The sequence below is a fragment of the Onthophagus taurus genome, chromosome 6, assembly GCF_036711975.1.
Source record: "Onthophagus taurus isolate NC chromosome 6, IU_Otau_3.0, whole genome shotgun sequence".
NCBI lineage: Eukaryota > Metazoa > Arthropoda > Insecta > Coleoptera > Scarabaeidae > Onthophagus > Onthophagus taurus.
Genome location: NC_091971.1, coordinates 5,542,356 through 5,564,456, shown reverse-complemented (window position 1 = coordinate 5,564,456; position 22,101 = coordinate 5,542,356). Strand labels below are relative to the sequence as shown.

General features: G+C 35.2%; 1 long non-coding RNA gene across 2 annotated transcripts; it reads right to left on the bottom strand.

The window, feature by feature from the left end:
- Positions 1-17,312: 17,312 nt before the first annotated feature.
- On the bottom strand, positions 17,313-21,014 carry LOC111427999 (uncharacterized). 2 transcript variants are annotated; one of them, XR_011640506.1, is made up of 5 exons: positions 20,738-21,014; positions 20,486-20,664; positions 20,080-20,170; positions 18,640-19,764; positions 17,313-18,581 (listed from the first exon to the last, which is right to left on the bottom strand). It is a non-coding gene; the product is annotated as an uncharacterized lncRNA (long non-coding RNA). The 2 variants fall into 2 exon arrangements; XR_002708022.2 differs by having other exon boundaries at positions 20,486-21,014.
- Positions 21,015-22,101: the final 1,087 nt, after the last annotated feature.

The window sequence follows — 22,101 nt, the reverse complement described above, 5'->3', positions numbered from 1 at the left end:
GGATGTGTTCTAAATGATATTAAATTATCCACTTTATTATTATTATGTAAATATTAGGACTTTTTATTTTATTATTAACCTTTCAATAAATGCGAGCGGACTTATTTAAATTTTTAATTTTACAATAGCGCCATCTTTTGTTGGCTAGCAGTTTCAAATGACAATATTTAAATGAATACAAACATTTGATATTGTTGACAAGCAATAATAATATTTCTAATAAATATGATATTATTAGTTTTAGTTCTTAATCAACGCTAGATTGTTGTATATTTTATCGAACTAACACTAGGTAGCACTAGAACTAACACTAGACCTAGCACTAGAATCATTCGGGTTTAGCCATGTGTCGCTTAAGACGGAAAACCCAAATGTAATAGAGCTAGAACTAGAAACATTTTGGTTTAGCCCGAAACCCGAAATTTTCTAGTTCTAGGTCTAGTATTAGTTTTAGCGATAGTGCTGGTGTTAGTTCTAGTTTTAGTTGTTATTCGGCGCCAGGTTGGCTTGGGTTGGGACGATCATCCCGGGAATGATAGTTGGTAAGGTTAATTTTATTTACAAATGTCGATCATCTGGGTAGGAACGTTAGGATAGGTCAGTTTTCTTTTGTAATGTCAATTATACCATGATGGAATGTTGAGTAAGGTTAATTTTGTTTACAAATGTTAATCATCCCGGGAAAGACTAAACCCGAAACGCCAAGTTATCGTATATTTACATTGAAGTAAAACTAGAACTACCACTAGACCTAGGTTTAGCCATGCGTCTCTCTAGACGACCGAAAACTCAAGGTTGTCATAAGGCTGTCACCTTTTTCCAAGCAAAATTTTTCTTTGCAAAACTACCCAATGCCTACAACAGCTGGCACAAATCCAACGGTTAATAACGGGAGCAATGAGATCATGTCTGACAGCTGCTCTTGAAGCCCCACTCAGTCTCACACCACTTCATTTATATATACAAAAGGAGGCAGTTTTAAGTGCCTTATCACTGAAAACTGGCTCTTCACTCAAGTTGATGCAGGGTAACCTCAGAGGACACCTCGAAATCCTCAAGGACCCATGTCTAAATCATTTAATTGAAATTAAAACGAACCTTATACCGACAGAATACAATTTCGACTAGCCGTATATTTATTCAACTGAAAAGAGGAGCCCTAGCCTGGTACACCGATGCTTCAAAGACAGTTGGATCCGGAGTAAGCATGGGCATCAGTAGACCAAATAGCTAGATTAAATTGCCCCTCAGCTCGGGCATAACCATTTTTCAATCAGAAGTTCTTGCTATAAACTTCTGCACCGCTTTGAACCTACAAAAGGGGCAGAAAGGTGCATCCATAAATATTTTCACAGACAGTCAAGCGAAGAGTATTATAACTCCGTCGCAAAACAAAACCAAAGAGGTTTTATGCCTCAGCAAAGGGGATCTAAGAACGCTCTCAGGTTTCCTGACCGGCCATATGCCGCTAAAATACCACCTCTTCCACATTGGACAAGCTGAGGATCAAACTTGTCGACTTTGCAACGACGAGTCAGAAACGGCTGAACATATACTGTGTAATTGTGTCGCCAGAGGCCGTTTATGACACACAATTTTCGGTAAAGTTCTTTTGATACCTACCGACATAAAAGAACAAGACCTTGGAGCAATACTAAGCTTCATTAGGGATCTACATTTGCCCTAAACTTTTGGAGGACTAAACTCACAATAGATCTTATAGGTAACTATAGCCAACCTTTAACAACTTTCCGTTTCCTTCCTTTCCTTACTCATTGTCAATACCATCGTTATTTTTAGTTGTAACGAGAAACAAATTTTGCCATTAGAAAGCTTGAAAATGATTTATTTAGGAACCCTTGAATGTTTGTCGTGATCCATTAATGACAAGATGGCAATGAAGGTTAACATTTTTATCATGGTGAAGTAGACCCACCAGCAACATTTCAGACAAGAAAAAGTAGAAGAATGGAGGACCATATAAGATTACAAAGAAATTCATAAGGAAGTCCTTCAAATAAGAATGATGTAGAGTGACTCCCTCAACTGTTTTCTTCTTGATGAAAACTGCTGCATCATAACCTGTTAGGATAATCCATAAGCTGTTCTATAGTTAATAGAGCACCGTGAGCCTTATACAAAAATCGTACTGCATTAAGCAAGCATAATCCATAGCTAGATCCAGCCTAGTTAAGGAAAAAAATTGGCATCGACGTGTTGCAGATGACTATGCTTTGAAGCGATAACTTAGCTAAGATCTTGATGACATAACACAGTCAGAATTTAGGATATTCGTTCAAAATAGGAGTAAAATAATAAAAATTACAAGAAGACGAAAAAATTTTGAATAAATTTATAATTTTCCTAACACGTATAGAACCTATTTTCAAACAAACGATCAAATTCTGAATAATCACACGTACATTTACAACGAGTTTGCGTAGGCTGCTACAGGATTTGTCAATAGCACGCGCCTAATATCGCAGTAGGCGACGGGATGTGCGGTTTATTTCCCCCCGCGTACGCAAACCGACCGAGTTGTGGCTGTGGTGTACCGTAACATAAATAAACGGCATAGGGCCATTGTTTTCCGCGGTGGAAATTGCCGCGGAAACCTCAACAGAATCGCGAAATTAACGGTCCCGGTGTGCCATGGAACGGATCCAGTCATCGCCGCCGCGATATTCGTGCAATATGTAACGGCACACTCTCTACCCCAAGTAAATTACACCACAGAGTACAAAAAAAAATGTTTTACGACTCTCCCATTGGATTACTCATAGTTAAATTAAAATCATAATCGTCGAAATTTCAACATTTCCTTTCTCACACCTGCAGCCTCTCCCTCATCGCCCATCCTAGAACTATGAACGCCTACCTGTACAATTCCTGGAGTCCTCCTGCTCCCACTCGACGAGAGAGGCCACTCAAACGTTTTCGTTTATAATAAACATTAGAGACTGTAATTCAGTAGAAACACACTGTATGGTATAGGTCGAGATTTATGAAACCTCGCCACGCACAATCCGTAACCCAATTAACGCATATTGCGTTTCCACAGACCGAGAAAGAGTTGATTTATTTGTTCAAGCAAGTGAGCGAAGCCATTCAAACTCCTACGCGTTCATGCGTGACACCGTCGATACATAAAATGCCTCGGCCGCAATCACTGTTTACGCTTAAAATTAATTAATGACTGGTTATGGACAGGCGCCTCATTACTTATAATTACGTAACCAATAAGGTAATAACAATCGTATTATACAATCGTAACTTTAAGTAGTTTTGTATCGTTATCTGAAATTTGAAAGCTTAACGGTTTATAATAAAACCAATAAAATGAATAATAACAACAATATTCGATTGTCAAGAAATATTAATAGTTTGAAAAAGAGTTGGAAAATCTTAGGTAGGGAATTAAAAGCGTACAATCATCGTTTTCACGAAATCAATTATGAGTCGGCGATTCTCTATCGCGCTAATCAATCATTCGCTGTTATTTAAATTGATTAATACGGCAGTGCACCCCGCCCGCTTGTCCGTCAGACCAATTTCAATTTAACAACTCAATTATATTTCCAATCAGCGAGGCACCGAATGCCGTTGCACCACGCCGCACCACGTCGCCTCGCGCTTTCGTGCCACATCGGTAGGTAAACAAAAGGGCTCGAAAACGACCTTTCTTCGAGCACTCGTAAAGAATTCGGCGGAGAAGATGGGCCGTTAGCCCGGGAGGGATGGATTAATAAATAATATGTTATTGGCCTGTCTGGCTTAACAACTTTTTAATTAAGAGGCTGGAGACGTGAGAGGACGCTGTGTTTGTTTTAGGATGATGGATGGAAGACGGTACTACGTTATTTTTTATTTAACTAAGGTATATGCGCGCATTTTTTCAAGCTCTTTATTGCACCTGCATTGAACATTAACAAATGGCGCGTCGTCTTAATCCGCGTAATTAAAGCTTATGCAAATCGGGGGCTCTTAGGAGAAGCCCTTGGAGAAGCTCTTATGAATTATTCTGGAGGCGATCGCGCGACTACGAGGACGACGACGACTACGTTACAAATAATAATAAAGCCGCCAAAAACTGGTCGAAATCGAGAGTGACCGCTTCCGCCACGCGCATAATTTATTATTTAAAACCGAGAAGGATTGCTCCTGCAGTTGCCACTTAACATAAATTAATATTAAGCAGGGTTGATGCCGCAGTCGCCGTCGTAGTCGTTCCTGCTTGCTACCGTGCGTGTTCTTGGGTCACTTTTTGCCTTTTCTTAGATGATGATTAGAGGGGATCGCGATGCGTATTTGTGATAGGGACGTTCTCGGACTCGGCCAGATTGCGTAAATCATAAATATTTATGATGGTCCCGATACGCGAATTATCGACTCGGTTATAGAGGACGGAATTGAAATTTTCGGTTTGCCGGTTTTAAATTTGAAAATATGCGACGCGTTCGTCGAACTGCGCCCGGGGGAGGACCCAAAGGGGGGTTCCGGGGAGGTTTGGGGGGACCCCGACAACTATTCTATGCTCGGGCCTGGGCAAGAAGTGAAGGTGTTCAAACCTGTTATACGGGTGTCACACGCGTGGGTCGCCGTTCGACTGCTAGAAAAGAGAACTCACAGGGCCATGGAGCTTCTTTGGTCACCTAACCATTCAATTTATAAAAATTATAAACAAATTTAAAAAAATCTTTGTGCTTATGTCAATACAAACATTGGCAAAATATTCTTTTTGGATGAACTTAAAAATTAAAATCGATAAAGTGTTATAATATGTACGAAAATTATTCGTATTGCACCAAGCAAGCATAAGCTATAACCTGTTCCATCCTATTTATCACATTTTCTTAGAAATAAACTCAAATATGTTAAAACATAGAGTAGGGTTGATTTACATTACGGAAATAGACCATAACTCAAAAACCAAAATCGATAAAGTGTCATGATATGAACAAAAATTATTGGTATTGCACCAAGCAAGCATAATCCATAACCTGTTCCAACCTCGTTATCACATTTTGTTAGAATAAAGCCAAAAATGCTAAAGTATCGAGTAGGGATGGTTTACATTACGAAAATGGACCATAACTCAAAAACCAAAATCGATAAGATGTCATGATATGAACAAAAATTATTGGTATTGCACCAAGTAAGCATAATCCATAACCTGTTCGAACCTAGTTATCACCATTTTCTTAAGACTAAAGCTAAGAGTGCTAAAGTATCGGGTAGGGATGGTTTTTATTACGAAAATAGGCCATAATTCAAAAACTAAAATCGATGGAGCGTCATGATATGAATAAAAATTATTCGTATTGTACCAAGCAAGCATAATCCATAATCTGTTCTAACCTCGTTATCACATTTTCTTAGAAATAATCTCAGAAATGTTAAAATATAGAGTAGGGTTGATTTACATTACGAAAATAGACCATAACTCAAAAATCAAAATCGATAAAGTGTCATGATATGAACAAAAATTAATGGTATTGCACCAAGTAAGCATAATCCCTAACCTGTTCGAACCTAGTTATCACCATTTTCTTAAGACTAAAGCTAAGAGTGCTAAAGTATCGGGTAGGGATGGTTTTCATTACGAAAATAGGCCATAATTCAAAAACTAAAATCGATGGAGCGTCATGATATGAATAAAAATTATTCGTATTGTACCAAGCAAGCATAATCCATAATCTGTTCCAACCTCGTTATCACATTTTCTTAGAAATAATCTCAGAAATGTTAAAATATAGAGTAGGGTTGATTTACATTACGAAAATAGACCATAACTCAAAAATCAAAATCGATAAAGTGTCATGATATCAACAAAAATTATTGGTATTACACCAAGCAAGAATAATCCATAACCTGTTCCAACCTTGTTATCACATTTTGTTAGAATAAAGCCAAAAATGCTAAAGTATCGAGTAGGGATGGTATACATTACGACAATGGACCATAACTCAAAAACCAAAATCGATAAGATGTCATGATATGAACAAAAATTATTGGTATTGCACCAAGTAAGCATAATCCATAACCTGTTCGAAACTAGTTATCACCATTTTCTTAAGACTAAAGCTAAAAGTGCTAAAGTATCGAGTAGAGATGGTTTTCATTACGAAAATAGGCCATAATTCAAAAACCAAAATCGATGGAGCGTCATGATATGAATAAAAATTATTCGTATTGCACCAAGCAAGCATAATCCATAATCTGTTCCAACCTCGTTCTCACATTTTCTTAGAAATAAACTCAGATATGTTAAAATATAGAGTAGGGTTGATTTACAATACGCAAATAGATCATAATTCAAAAACCAAAATCGATAAAGTGTCATGATATCAACAAAAATTATTGGTATTACACCAAGCAAGAATAATCCATAACCTGTTCCAACCTTGTTATCACATTTTCTTAGAATAAAGCCAAAAATGTCAAAGTATCGAGTAGGGATGGTTTACATTACGAAAATGGATCATAACTCAAAACCTAAAATAGATTGAGTGTTATGATGTTTACGAAAATTATTCGTATTGCACCAAGCAAGCTTAATCCAAACCAATTCCAACCTAAGTGTTGCATTTTTTAAGAAAAAGCCAAATTGTCGAAATTTCCAATGGAATAGTTTACATTACGAAAAAAGACCACAACTCAAAAACTATAATTGATAGAGTACTATGACGCATATATAAATTGTGCCTATTGCACCAAGTAAGTATAATCTATGACCTGTTCTAGCATAGATATTACCATCTTCTAAAAATAAAGTGAAAATTGCCAAAATCACTATTTTCTGTTACGCAAAGCTAGCATAGTTCACTCCGAAAGAGAATTCACAGGTTCATGTTATTTCCTGGGTCACGTAATTATCAAATTATTATTATTAAAAAACTTTTTTCTGTATATATTTTGAGGTCAATAAGTTTTTATAATGTTGTATGATACAATTAAGGTACAATCGACGCTGTTAACGCAAATAAAAAAATAACGAGTTTGGTAATAAAACTGCACGCGCCGGTCCAAATAGCAGCATGCCGTGGAGAAGCAAAAGGAGCAATTAATAACCGTGTATTTTCAGCTAATTACCGTCGCTATTATTGCGGGCTGCGGTATCTGTTTTTGCACTTGTCCGGAGTCCGACGTTGAAGAGAATTTTTCGACCCGCTTCCGCGCGAAACGAAGAAAACAAACAAGCCGGCTACTTTCTATAATATCTCGAAAAGACGGCCGTTTCTGTTTGTTCTTTTTGATTTTGATTTTTATTGAGAAAACCGTTCGGTTCTTTTTCCCCGGTTGGCCGGCGGCGATTCCGAAATCTCAAGTGGTCAAACACGATTTCTAGGCCAGAGTTTATGGTTAGAAACGCAACTCGTCTCGTGTTGCGAAACGGTCGTAAATCAGACCTCATTGGCGCGTCCATTTTCCAAATGGCCCCGAGAAGATGTTCTCGTCGCTTGATTTACGGTTTACGTTTATACCGATTCGAAATTTTCGAGCGCTTTTCACGTCGTTCGACGATTCTTTGACATTATGCCCATACTGAAGACGTTGCCGTTTCTAGGTTAATCTGCATTTTTCAGATTTCAAATCATCGAATCGTTACGCCACTAAACCTATTAAGGAACCGGGTCCATACGCTACACTCTCATCGAGGTATAAGACAAAAACTTTAATTTTTATTATTTTCCAACAGGCAACGATTTAGATAGTCGTTTACCGTTCATTAAGATAAAGTCGAAAAATTCTTGGGCTTATCTTAATTCCCGGTTTGGTCGGTCCGCGGTTCGGTTGAATTTGTTTGTAGCATTTGTCGAAACGTTCGTGGTACATTTATTACGAACTCCGGCCCCGGCCCCGGCCTTGGTTCGTTCTTTCTTACGCAACGAGCCAGGAGAAAAACGATCGCCTATCGTTTTATTGTTGCCCATAAATATCCACCGTTTATTTATTTGCCTTTTTTCGCCGGACAGAAATCGTGGCGATCATAACCTTCGAATTTCCTAGTAAACAACGTCTATTCCGTGCTTTATGCCGGTAGTTAACCTTTATCTTCGTCGCCGATCTCGATTTCTTTCGAAAAATAACTCGATACAATATCAATAAATTCTAACAAACAATTAACACATTATTATAAATCATACGAATCTAATAACCAAAGAGTAGCACTAAAGAGTTGTATTAAAGAAGTTTGTAACAACATCCTACACGGATGTTTCACACAGTCATCTCCTAATTCGCAATACATTGTCTCCTGGTGATGAAACCCGAGTGTTTCGCACGTCCGGAGAAGATGTGGGATGAGGAAATAGGTTGGGCGGCTGACATAATTTCTCCGGTAATATTTTATCGGGAGAACTCCTTAGACGACGGTGATTTATGACTCCGGCGTTTAAGCAACCCTCACCTTTCCCTTTCCGCGCCCGGGACAAGACAAAGACCAAGGAGCACAAGCAAAAAGCCAGGAGATGGGAGTGTGGCGCTCCTTATGCATGCGCCCGCCGATGATTAATGCATCGCACAAAAATGGCATCGTTCAATTATGAGCGAATTTATGTGAGAATGTTACCCCGGAATTCAATTCATTTTCTAAAAACGGATTCAACCATTTTTTTCTTTTCGTTAAAAAACGGGAAAGGTTGCAACAACCTTTTCCTTCTTCACCTTTGTGTTGGGGGCGCTGCCGTAAAAATACCGTACCGATCACGATCTCGTTACGTTCGTTTCTGAATTTATTACGGGACGGAATGGGAGATTGTAAAGATTGTATACTTTTTTTTCGCTTTAAACGGCCCATTAAAGTATAATACATCAAAAAATCCCGATCACCTATAGCCTGAACGAACCCCAGATGACGTGGCAACAGTTTTTGCGGTCCATTATTAATTCTAGACCTAATCAATCATCCGAAACGTCGGCAATCGTCACCATGGGGGGCTGCACGTTGCCAAACTAAATCCATCTCATCTTTGGAGAAACTATAACTGAATAATCAAACCCACCAAAATAAATAAATCCATCCAAATTTTTTTTAACCAATTCCATTGTCTTAACTTAATTAGTTGCGAGACTGCGACACATATCTCAGCTAGTACAAGCGTCGGCATTTGTTTCTGACAGCATCTCGGGAGGTTGTGGCATGTTTCCCACCCCCAAGCATCCACCAAAGGGGGTTGGAAGACAACTTGCACCCTAACAACCTCGTGTTGCGGCGTCACTACATCATGTTCACGACCTCCTGAAGCAACCGACAGTTATGCTCTATGACCTATAACACGATAAGAATATGATTTAATTATAAATTTTATATTTTAAAATTTACTTTAGCTCCTCGAAGAAAGATGGAGTTGGGTGTCCTTAAATAGGGGTTGAGATGTGTTCTCGGTTCGAGTTGATTTTAGGGGTTCAAGGTAGGTAGTACAAGTTGATTCCGTTTGATCCGTTTAGAGAACCGTCCGAGATCCCACATTCAATACGACCTAATCAAATAGCAGCAGCAGCTGACCACAAACGGACGGTGGGGGCGATTTCTGTGCGGCCGGGCTATAACTAGATTACTAATGTCAAAAGAAAACATTCGAATTCGGTCGGATTTGCTGCCGGCAAATTCCATTAGGGGGCCAGATTAATCGGGACTCTATACAGCGCGGAAGCTGTGTAAATATGATCGGAAGGGCTAAAGTTGGTTGGTCGGATTGGTTAGTTTTCCTGGTTGGTTTAGAATTAAACTGCCGTAAAACGACCTGCTAACATCTGGCATGATATGACCGACTTTGTCGAGTAAAACTGTTCATTTCCTATCAACCGACCACATCTGCATACCTCGTATACGCGGTCATCATTTGTTACTCGAGAAAACTAATGGTCGGTTACGGCAGATCTTATTTTAACTCTAGCGGCCTCCTTCTTTCTTTTTTTTTTTCATCCATTTATTTTTTTTTCTTCTTCTCGGTCGACTCTGAGCTATTGCGAAATTGTTCCGTAAGGTTGTACTCGGCATATTTAGATCATGTCCCGATAGAATTTACAGCGGACCGTTGGCAGCTCTTAATAGTGGCCCCGACGGTAGCTTTCTGCTTCAACGGGCAACTAATTTATGGAAAATGCGGTGTGCACTACCAAGTTTTCAAGCTTTCGATTAAAATAACTCATAGCCAAATCGGCGTGTCCACAATAATTTTTCTAAACGTTATCTGGCGCCAACGTACGGTAACAAAAAGACAGATATGATTAATTAACAGGTAGACAACTTAGATTGCTACATTAGAAGTGTACGTTTACTACCTTGCAATTAAATTAACTCGATTCATGTTAAATTGTGATAAATAGTCAATGATAAATGATTTGTGTACAGATTACCGTGTAAAGAAAAATTTACAAATAGGAACTAAACAGAAATATTAATTTGTCATATTTTTGATTTTGACGTTTTTATTAATAACATCTTTATTAAACATCCAGACACGTTTCAATATTTATAAATATTAATTTTTAGATTTAATATATCATAAACAATAATTCCGATTTAAAATATTAAAGTACTTGCAAGTAATAATGCTTAGTAATTGCATAAACATAATTATAATTATTAGTTGAAAAGTTATTAAGTTTGAAAATATCGTATCTCAGAAAATAATTGAGATATCATCATCATGTAAAAAGAAATTTGAAGCAAATTTAAGTGACTATCAACTTGTTAAAGATAATTTCTTCATATCTTGAAATTTAGAGGTTACGTTTTTTTGAATGAAACTTTGCGTAAACATAAATCATCGATGTCAGATTAAAAGTAATTGATCTTTAAAAAGTCGTATCTCAGAAACTAATTGAGATATCAGTATGATGTAAAAAGCAATTTAAAACAAATTTAAGTGGTATTTATCATGTTGAAAATCATTTCTTCATATCTTTTTGAAGCTATGATTTTTTGAATGAAACTCTGCGCAAATATAATCATAGCTGTTACGTTAAAAGTGATTAATCTTTAAAATATCATATCTCAGAAACTAATTGAGATATCAGTATGATGTAAAAAACAATTTAAAGCAAATTTAAGTGGCATACAATATGTTAAAGATCATTCTTTCATATCTTCAAATTTTGAGGTTATGATTTTTTGACTGAAACTCTACGTAAACATAATCATAGATGTCAGATTAAAAGTAATTGATCTTTAAAAAGTCGTATCTCAGAAACTAATTGAGATATCAATATGAAGTAAAAAGCAATTTAAAACAAATTTAAGTGGTATTTATCATGTTGAAAATCATTTCTTCATATCTTTAAATTTTGAAGCTATGATTTTTTGAATGAAACTCTGCGTAAACATAATCATAGCTGTTACGTTAAAAGTGATTAATCTTTAAAATATCATATCTCAGAAACTAATTGAGATATCAGTGTGATGTAAAAAGCAATTTAAAGCAAATTTAACTGGCATACAATATGTTAAAGATCATTCTTTCATATCTTCAAATTTAGAGGTTATGATTTTTTGATTGAAACTCTGCGTAAACAGAATCATAGATGTCAGATTAAAAGTAATTGATCTTTAAAGTCACATCTCAGAAACTAATTGAGATATCAGTATAATGTACAAAGCAATTTGAAGCAAATTTAAGTTGTATTTACCATGTCGAAAATCATTTCTTCATATCTTTAAATTCTGAAGCTATGATTTCTTGAATGAAACTCTGCGTAAATAAAATCATAACTGTTAGGTTAAAAGTAATTAATCTTTAAAAAGTCGTATCTCAGAAACTAATTGAGATATCAGTATGATCTAAAAAGCAATTTAAAGCAAATTTAAGTGGCATTCAATATGTTAAAGATCATTCCTTCATATCTTCAAATTTAGAGGTTATGTTTTTTTGAATGAAACTGCGCAAACATAATCATAGATGTCAGATTAAAAGTAATTGAAGTCGTATCTCAGAAAGTACATAGGTGAGATATCGTCATGATGTAAAAAGCAATTTGATGCAAATTTAAGTGTCATTCAATATGTTAAAGATCATTTATTTCATATCTTCAAATTTAGAAAGTACGATTTCTTGAAACTTATAAAAATGTTAGTATTAAGTATATTTAAGTGTAAAAACCTACATTATAAGTGAAATAACAAAAAATCGATATATTCTATGTCTAAAATAAATAAAATTTTTTTTTTATTCTCTTGTGAATATTTCATAACCGCATATTGAAAAGTTATTGCTCACCGGAGCGGCAAGTAACGCGTGCACCAAGCGCGTATATGAAATTTAGTAACAAAATATTACACGAAATATGGTGGGCCGGAACAATAAATAAACAAAACCCATTCAGGCTGAAATAATTCTTGTTACGGGATCATTTTTTTGCATGCAAATACGTGCGAATTTGAAGGTGTCCTCTGCGCTTTTTTTTACCTTTCAGATTATAAGTTATTTTGTTGTTATGAGAATCGCAAAATAACATTTTCCCGGTAAATTAATTTGTTTTTAATGATTTATACATCGATTAAGCTCTTAGTAAAAAACAATAAATCAAGACAAAACCATAATAAGAAGGTGCTATAAGGTTTTCTATTTATTTTTAATTTAAACAACTTCCTTATTTAAATACCAATGCAATATGTATGTAAATGAAAGTATCAGGTGGATAGATGTTAATAGTTGTAAATAAACACTTGTCGCAATGCATTAATTTGTGTACGTAATCAAAACGAGTTTTTTTAACGAAGGGCTGGATAGAAAAAAAACGTTACAGAAAAAAAAATGTACGTTATAAGATGCAAAAACGGTTGGAGAGCGCGGTGTATGAGAAAAAACCGGAAGGTAGTCGGGGATGAATGGGTTGCGAGAGGTTTTACAAAGAGTTGCATATTTAATGTCCTTCCAGGTCAGAAATGGATATTTGCATCTTTTGAGACGAAAGAAGCGGTCCATCATTATATGCATCCCCTTTGAAACGTTCTCACACTATGCAAAACGTACCCTTCCGGTTATTTTAATTTCCGATTTCGCCTAAACACTTTCAACCCTTACCATGGTTTAACACGATAAATTTTCACTACACCCCAAACCTTTACCTACTCAACCAATCTTAGCAACCTTTTGCAATCTAAACTTGTTACGGAAGACCAATTTTTTTATCTACCTGTACCCATAATGTATGCCAAATATATTCCAACTACCTGCTTGAATATTAAGTGTAAGGGACACCGAACGCTTTTTACCTGTTTTCGATCCTGATTGATCTCATTCCAACCCTTCGCGCTATCTACCGCGATGTGCTTCTTTTCCCAACGGGGTTGAATCAGGTACCATCCCGGATGATAAACCATTAAGAAGAGGCTGCCGATTTCGATGGGTGTATTTGAATACGAAAGGGTCAAAAACCCATATATAAAAATGTAGATGAGTCCAATAGACCAGGTTGATATTCTTTTTTAACCGTTTGATTCACGATGAAGAATTTCTTTGGTCGGATGAAATTGCATAAATCGAAGAGAGGAAATCCGTGGGATCTTCTGGCAAATTTAGTCTACGACATTGGAGCCTTAAGCAAATAAAGGATTGAAATCGTTGGGTATATGTTTTTGACCAAAACCGTTAGGATATTGATAGGCTCTAGACCCTTAAGGTAAAACCGTTAAAATACTTATTTTAGATTTAGTATAAGATATTTCGCAATTTCGAAGAAGTTAGGTTATATCTTATCTCAGAAACGAATTGAGATATCAATATCATGTTGAAGATCATTTCTTCATATATTTAAATTATGAAGTTACATGTTTTTGCACATAATAGTGAACTCATATGGTAAAACCGTTAAATTTTTTATTTCAGATTTAGTTTAAGATATTTCGTTTATAGATGGTTATTTTTGTTAAATGATTACTATGTACACGTTGTCATCCGAAGCAAACAAAACTGTTTCTAATTCAACACAGCCAACCTCTGTGCTGCAAGATATAATCTTGAAAGAACTTCACACAAACCGCCTACACAGAAAAGCCGGTTGGCATTTCGCAAAGAGTCACATGGGAATGTAGAAAAAAACTAACAAGAAATAAAATGCTTTGGCTAACGCACACTCTAGCGCTATCGCGTCATATATATAAAACTATATCTAGGAATTTATGTGGAAAATATGCAAACAGGCGCTTGTTGAAGGCCACGCGGCTAAGTAATCCTTAATTTGATATTCCCAGACCGCGACCAAGGTTTTTGGTGATTTAGGGCCAACTTTTTAAACGCCTTTTCTTACATTTACGTTTACATTTACCTTCCACACAGACACACACACACAACGAAGTGTCTAATACGAAGGTGGATCCCACGTTCTTTCGTTCTGGCTTCCGGTGCCGCAGGATTATTCCCATATATTATAAAAATCTTATCTAACGAAACAAATCTCGACCACGTTTCTTTTTTCTGCCGTTACTTTATTTTTCCTTTCTTTTTTTAACTTTTCTTAAAGATAACTCACAAACGTAACTTTATTTGACGTTTACTCCTAATCAGATACAACGTTTAAATTGCAAAGACAGAAACCGCAAAGTGGACTTGCAATCATAACGTTTGCGTATTTTTATACAAGTTTAAATAAAAACTATGATTAAATGAAAAATAATAAGGTGGGTTTTAATGGACGTGGTTATACATATCCGATTTATAAATCAAATTACAGCTTGGACGTAACGAGCTTTCAGAATGAATCGATTAATTAGACGACTCCGATTATACGCTAAATATACCCGGCGTTAATTAGTTCAATGTAGCGTTTTTATTGTGATTAATAATTCCACATGCATTCAAGGTCCTTGGTGGCGAAAAAGATTGTATAGCCTGTATAATTAGTAACATAACGTGTATTAGAAAAAAATATATATAGACAAGAAAAAAGTCAATTATGTAATTATTTATAATAATTAAAAAAATTTCGTTTGTATTATTATTTTGTTACCAGTTAATTATTTACAGTTTATTTAAATTGCTGCAATTTAATTTTTTTAAGTACAACACGCACAGATTACGTTTCAATAAGATAAGAAAAGCTTGAAAATATAGTTATGTTACAATTTCAATTCTATTTGTTTTCGTTGACTTAATGAACTGAGAAATTGAAAATATTTCAAATAAGGAAGTTAAAAAGATATCGAGGTTAAAATAATAAAAATAATTTTCTTGTTCCGTTTATTACATAACAATAAACGTTGGGTGTTGAAATTGCAAACAACTGGGTTACGAGTGTTAACGATTTTATTTATTATCTGTTATAAATGTGGACGTATTTCAATTATTTACGCAAGTGATTTGTTGATTTGTTTTTGTACCATTAAAGTTGTATAATATCGATTTAATTGATTTTGTTGAGACCAGGAATGAAGAAATTCTGAAAAATGAATAAAAACTTCATAAAAACTTTCTGTTTATTCGCACTTCTCAAAGATGTTTGCGAAAAAATTGGAGACAAAGCGAATTGAAATAAGACGAGATTTTGTGTAGCTAAAGATAATTCATAGTGATAATCAATCGGTGATTGCAAGTTGTATAATATCAATTTAATTGATTTTGTTGAGACCAGGAATGAAGAAATTCTTAAAAATGAATAAAAACTTGATAAAAACTTTCTGTTTATTCGCACTTCTCAAGGATGTTTGCGAAAAAATTGGAGACAAAGCGAATTGAAATAAGACGAGATTTTGTGTAGCTAAAGATAATTCGTAGTGATAATCAATCGGTGATTAACTCTGACATCTTGGAAGAACCCAAAACGACTCAGATGTTTTTGTTTTTAACACGATCAATTTAGCAACCGGTTTGGGTTTCCCCGACATCAGGAGGAAAAGAAATGAAAATTACTAATATATATTAACTAAACTTTCTGACCAATTCTGTTATCAAATCATTCGGTTTTTATAGATTATTATAAAATAGTCTCTTTAAGCTTCAATTTAAACTAGATGATGATTGTTTATAGTTTTCTCTTTTTATGACACGTTTCAACACAATCTAAGTTCTTTCAAGAATTTTTTTAGAAATATTTTTCATATCAAACCATATATTTTTGTAATCCTATCATAAAATAGAACATTTTAGCATTAATTTAAAACATAAATCTTTGCTCAGCTCATCAAAATAAGGTTGGAATGATTTTTTTAATTCTTATTTACATTTGACAAATACTAAAAAAGCGCATCTGTCACTTTCTTGTTTAACATTTAATTGCTAAATTTTGTTATCAAACCATTCGGTTTTATAGCTTATAAAATAGGATCTTTAAGCTTCAATTTAAGATATAACACTTGGTTTAACTTCCAAAAATAAAATCAGAATGATTGTTTCAAGTTTTCTCTTTTTATCACACTTTTCAACTCAACCTAAATTTACAACTTTTCTTTCAAGAATTTTTTTTAGAAATATTTTTCTTATCAAACCATATATTTTTGTAATCCTATCATAAAATAGAACATTTTAACTTTAATTGAAAACATAAATCTTTGCTGAGCTCATCAAAATAAGGTTGGAATGATTTTTTTAATTCTTATTTATATTTGACAAATACTAAAATAAGCGCATATGTCACTTTCTTGTTTAACATTTAATTGCTAAATTTTGTTATCAAACCATTCGGTTTTTATAGCTTATTATAAAATAGACTCTTTAAGCTTCAATTTAAGATATAACACTTGGTTTAACTCCCAAAAATAAAGTCAGGATGATTGTTTCAAGTTTTCTCTTTTTATGACACTTTTCAACACAACCTAAATTTACAACTTTTATTTCAAGAATTTTTTAGAAATATTTTTCATATCAAACCATAAATTTTTTTAATCCTATCATAAAATAGAACATTTTAGCATTAATTTAAAACATAAATCTTTGCTCAGCTCATCAAAATAAGGTTGGAATGATTTTTTTAATTCTTATTTACATTTGACAAATACTAAAAAAGCGCATCTGTCACTTTCTTGTTTAACATTTAATTGCTAAATTTTGTTATCAAATTATTCGTTTTTATAGCTTATTATAAAATAGACTGTTTAAGCTTCAATTTAAGATATAACACTTCGTTTATCTCCCAAAAATAAAATCAGGATGATTGTTTCAAGTTTTCTCTTTTTATAACACTTTTCAAAACACCCTAAATTTACTTTTTTTCAAGAATTTTTTTAGAAATATTTTTCATATCAAACCATACATTTTTTTAATCCTATCATAAAATACAATATTTTAGCATTAATTTAAGATAGTATAGCCTAACTCCCAAAAATAAAGTCATAATAATTTTTTGCAAAAATAAAAGTTAGTTGATAAAGATGTTTTCCCATAAAACGACATTTTCCCGACATATGACGCAATCAGAGAAGATTACCCGAAGATAAATAGTGTTATATCTCTTAGTTGAAGAAAACACACTCGAGCAATTGAGCTTGGTTTTAATAGAAAAATTCCACTGATGTCCACATCCTTAGATGGCGCCTCTAAGGTGTTTGTCGCATTCTCTGCAATTCCTTACGCTTTGGCGACTTAACGGTAAAACGAAAAGGTCAAATATTCTTAAATGTAGAGGAATTAATTCATGAATAGTTTTTAATGAGGGGGTTAAATTAGTATGTATATTAGAAACGTGTTAAACAGGTGTTATTCGATGTTTTGTCTATCTTGTCAAAGACAAACGTTCGCACCGCACCCGATACAAGTTTTGTTTAACGTTTGTCTCATTAATATGTATAAGTTTAAAAAAGAATAAGCCACTGACAACTTTGTATTCGAACCATTTATTACTTCGGCTGTAATTGACGTGCCAATGTGATTCAGACCATAGATAGAAAATTTATAAAAGAAAAAATAATGTCATGTATCAGCTTCCTGATATTTTCTCTGTTGGTTTTTTGGTAAGAGGATTAGTTACTTTTTTTTTCTCGACCCACACGTTTCTTCTCTGCACCTTAGACCGCGTCATCGCAGGTGCGACTAGAAGTTAAAGTCTTCGGGTGTAAGTTTCATGGATTACGGTCGAACAATAGGTCGGCCCGGAGTTTCTATTCCGCCCTAAATAAATACCCGTAAATGTCTACAGAAATCGCTGGTTCGTTTCAAACCCGTATGACCTTCACGTGTTGTGCGTCGTCGCGACGCTTGGCATTCAAACTGCATAGACATGTCACCAAATACGTGATGGACACTCCCGCATACCGCGCTCGATGGCTGTCTGTTTGTTTCACCGTCCCGTCGTCCAAACGGACGTCGATAAAATACCCAGGACGAAGTGGAAGGTGAAGTGGAAGGCGATGTGGAAGACGAAGTAGAAGGCGAAATAGAAGGCGAAGTGGAAAGCGTCGCGATGCTAATTCTTACCTCTTCCACCGATCGATTTATAACGATCCGAGAAGTTCTCACATGAACTAGCTGAAATCTAGAACCTGTGTGCTGAGTACGCGTTGAACCATGTTCCCACAGACCTGTACTACACATGTAGATCCGTCGATACCGGTCATACCTTAACGTCGGCTTCGAGATGGTTTCGCGATCGTACGAAGCTTTCCAAGTTCTCCTTTCCCTCTATCTTAAATAGCATTTAGACAGCCTCTAAAGAAAACATTGTAGTGTATGAATCAAAAAAGATATTAGATTGCAAATTACTTACAATAACGAGAATTTCGATAAAGAAAAAAATTTTTTTTTTGAGGTGTGTCCGTTTTGATGGGTCGTCACTTGGTTCTCGTTCCCTGCCTTTAGCCGGCCCACCAGGCACAACGCCATCTGACAGGGGAAGGTCCCCGTACATCCATTGTATGGTAATTAATGTCCTGTCGCCACGAACACTAATTTTATACCCACGGATAACGCACCGCACATGTAACGCGAGGGATTTTTACGTCTTCTCGCGTCCGCCCGTTCTTTTTCAACACGTGTCGATCCGTTGGTTGCGGCCATATTATTAACGTAGTTGGAGTTGCGATCCGAAACGTGAATCAATCGGGCGGATGATTTATGGAATCCGCGTCGGCGGTGAATCGGTCTGAAAATCGGCGTGGTAGTACTCGGGGCGTCGCGGCGCCCCCGGCGGTCCCGCCGAAGACGTCGTCCTCATGTCAGCGGCCTCCGAATGTATGATTACACGAGATATTCGCCCCGTAGTGGTTTTCTTAGGTGTTATTAAGTGAAGGGGTGTAATGACGGTGGCGCCGGCAGCGCCCAGCTCTCGTGACGAAGGTTAATCATATCTCCTCTCTTGCGCGTCGAACAGTGCGTGCTCGTTTCGGTTTGACAGAACGGAAAACCGGAGCGCACGTGTATAAGTTCGCGGCGAATTTGCACGTTTCGACGCCGACAGGTGGCGCCGAAAGGTATAGGTATAAAAGCAAGACAAGACGTCGCTGCCGGACCGCGCCATCGTCTTACGGTTTCGTCCGTACTTCCCGGTACGGCGATAAAAGAAAGCAACAATCGCGCCACGGCGACCCGTCGGGCGTTAATTAGGCGTAATGCATGCGCGATCACGTACGGCACCGCGAAGGGGCGCGCGGCGGGCGGCATACGCCGTGTCCAACTCGGCTATACCAGACTGCACGTATTCCCCATTGTGTGGACCCACTTCCGGTATTCGAACAGGAATGCGCCGAGTGGCACCTGTGCCTCCTGAGACACTCGCCTTTTTACCAGTTTCGATGGAAAGAACTTGCCGACAACTCCGCACCATCAATCATGGAACTGTGTGGGCGACAGCACAATGAGGAAAAGACCTTACTTTTTCACAATTCTTATATACCTAAAACAAACATTTCTTTTTTATTTTCTTCAAAACACCTACAAATTATTATCTATTATGATACTACTATTCTATTATGATCTACAATTGATAGACATTGTATTAACTAATAATTTAAGCCTGCAGTGGTGTGGTGACGTGAAATATTCGGCCTGACACACGAAGAGTGAAAATTCTAACCTCACTTTTTAAATTTGACATAATTATAATTTAATTTTTTAAATTTGTTATTAAACGACTTCAAACCACTTATATATTATAATTAGGATACTCATTAGTTAGTTTAATGATAATTTAGAACTTAATAACACTTACTGTTGATAAAAATCCCTTTCGTAGTTACATACTTTTCACATCAAAATTTCATAACGTACGGTGAAATTTTCGTCAAATCCTTTGGTCAAATCTAAAAGAAAAGAATAATAAACCTTTATTTAGAGAAATTTAAAAGATTAAAGTAGAATTTAATAAAATTGATTTTATAACCTCAAAACAATAGGAATATTATAAAATGGATGACCCACCGAAAAATCCAACCAATCAAAATGAACCGATTTTCATTTGTTTTAAGAAAATCGTATATAAAGGGTGAAATTTTCGGTTATTTTTGTCGATTTAACAGCGCTTCTATGTACACGTCGTTTTGTTGAAAAATTGGTTTTAGAACCTCAGTTATCGAAAAAGTCTTACATAACCTCAAATTTATTGAAGAAAAACTTACCTAATTAGATAAAAATACCGGATTTAAAGTTACATAAAAATAACAATTTTTGGAGAACCTGAAGATAACATCCGTTCTTGTTATCAAGAAGAAGATCCTAAATAATATCCTATCCTATCAAGAAGAAGAGAATCCTGATCCAGATTACCAAGTTTCCAGTCCAAATAGTTCGTTTCGCCCTAAATTAAAACCAGATAAGTGATAATAACGATTAACATTTCACCCAAATTCAATATTTTTTATAATACTCACGTTTTTGGAGAAGTACATTGTTCACTTCACCACTTCATAAAATTCTCTGATTATTAGGTTATGTGGTTATGCTAACCTAACCTTATTTACGACATATACGTCACATCGTATTATACCGGGTCTCTCTATTAATAACTATTATTAATTATAACAATTTTTACAATACTTAAAACAAACATTTCTTTTTTATTCTTTTGAAAACATCTACAAATTATTATCTATATAACTTTACTGGAATAGATATATGACAATAACTCTTAAAACGACAAAGCTTTATATGACTAATCCGTTCGCGTTTTATACATGAGTCCGAGACGGTTTTATGGAGTGGACGTATTACTTTATGGGTGTATTTCGAATTTTATAGGTTGTTAGTGCGTTCGGATGACTCCTCCCAGATAATTACCTACTCACGACGTTTTATAACTCCTCGGCAAATATTTCCGAGACAAATAACGTCTTCTTTCCTCACCTTGATACCTACATCTTTTGTTCTATGCAATGAAAAACAAAAATTTATACCCCAACCCTAATAACATCTAAGCCACTGAACATATTTTCATTTTTAATATAAATTTGGATTTTTTATTAGGTAATTTTGAAGATAGAAAGAAGTTTTTTGGATTAAATCTCACAAAGAAATCAAAAAGTGTTCAGTTCAACCCCTATAACTTCTCCGCCACTGAACGGATTTTCATTTTGAATACAAATTTGGATTCTCCAGACATTTATACATAAGAAGATTTTTTTTAAATCTTGCAGAAAGATTTCTTTTGCTTAAATGAAAAATGTTATATCTAGAAATGTGTTTTAAGTTAAAACCTCACTTTTCTGGAAAACCGTTGGATTTAAGGCGTTAATATAAGAGCACCATTTTAAAGTAAAATTCTTTAAGGTATCCAAATTTGTACTCCAACTTCTTCTTCAACTAGTTGCGTAAAAGTTACAAGTATAAAATTTGAAAATAAGATAAAGAAATCATCAAACGTCATTGTGACCCTTATAACTTCTCCGTCTCTGAACGGATTTTCATTTTGAATGTAAATTTGGATTCTGCAGACATTTTTATATAAGAAAACATTGATTAACTGTGAGTATTTTGCAGAAAGATTTTTTTTGATTAAATCAAAATTTTCATACCTAAAAATATACTTTAACTTAAAATCTCATTTTTTTGGAAAACCGTTGGGTTTAAGGCTTTAATATAAAATACCATTTCACAATAGAATTCTTTAAGGAATCAAAATTTGTGCACTAACTTATACTTTAACCAGTGGCGTAGAAGTTACGTGTATAAAATATGAAAATCTCACAAACAAATCATAAATGATCATTTCAACCCCTATAACTTCTTCTCTGAGCAG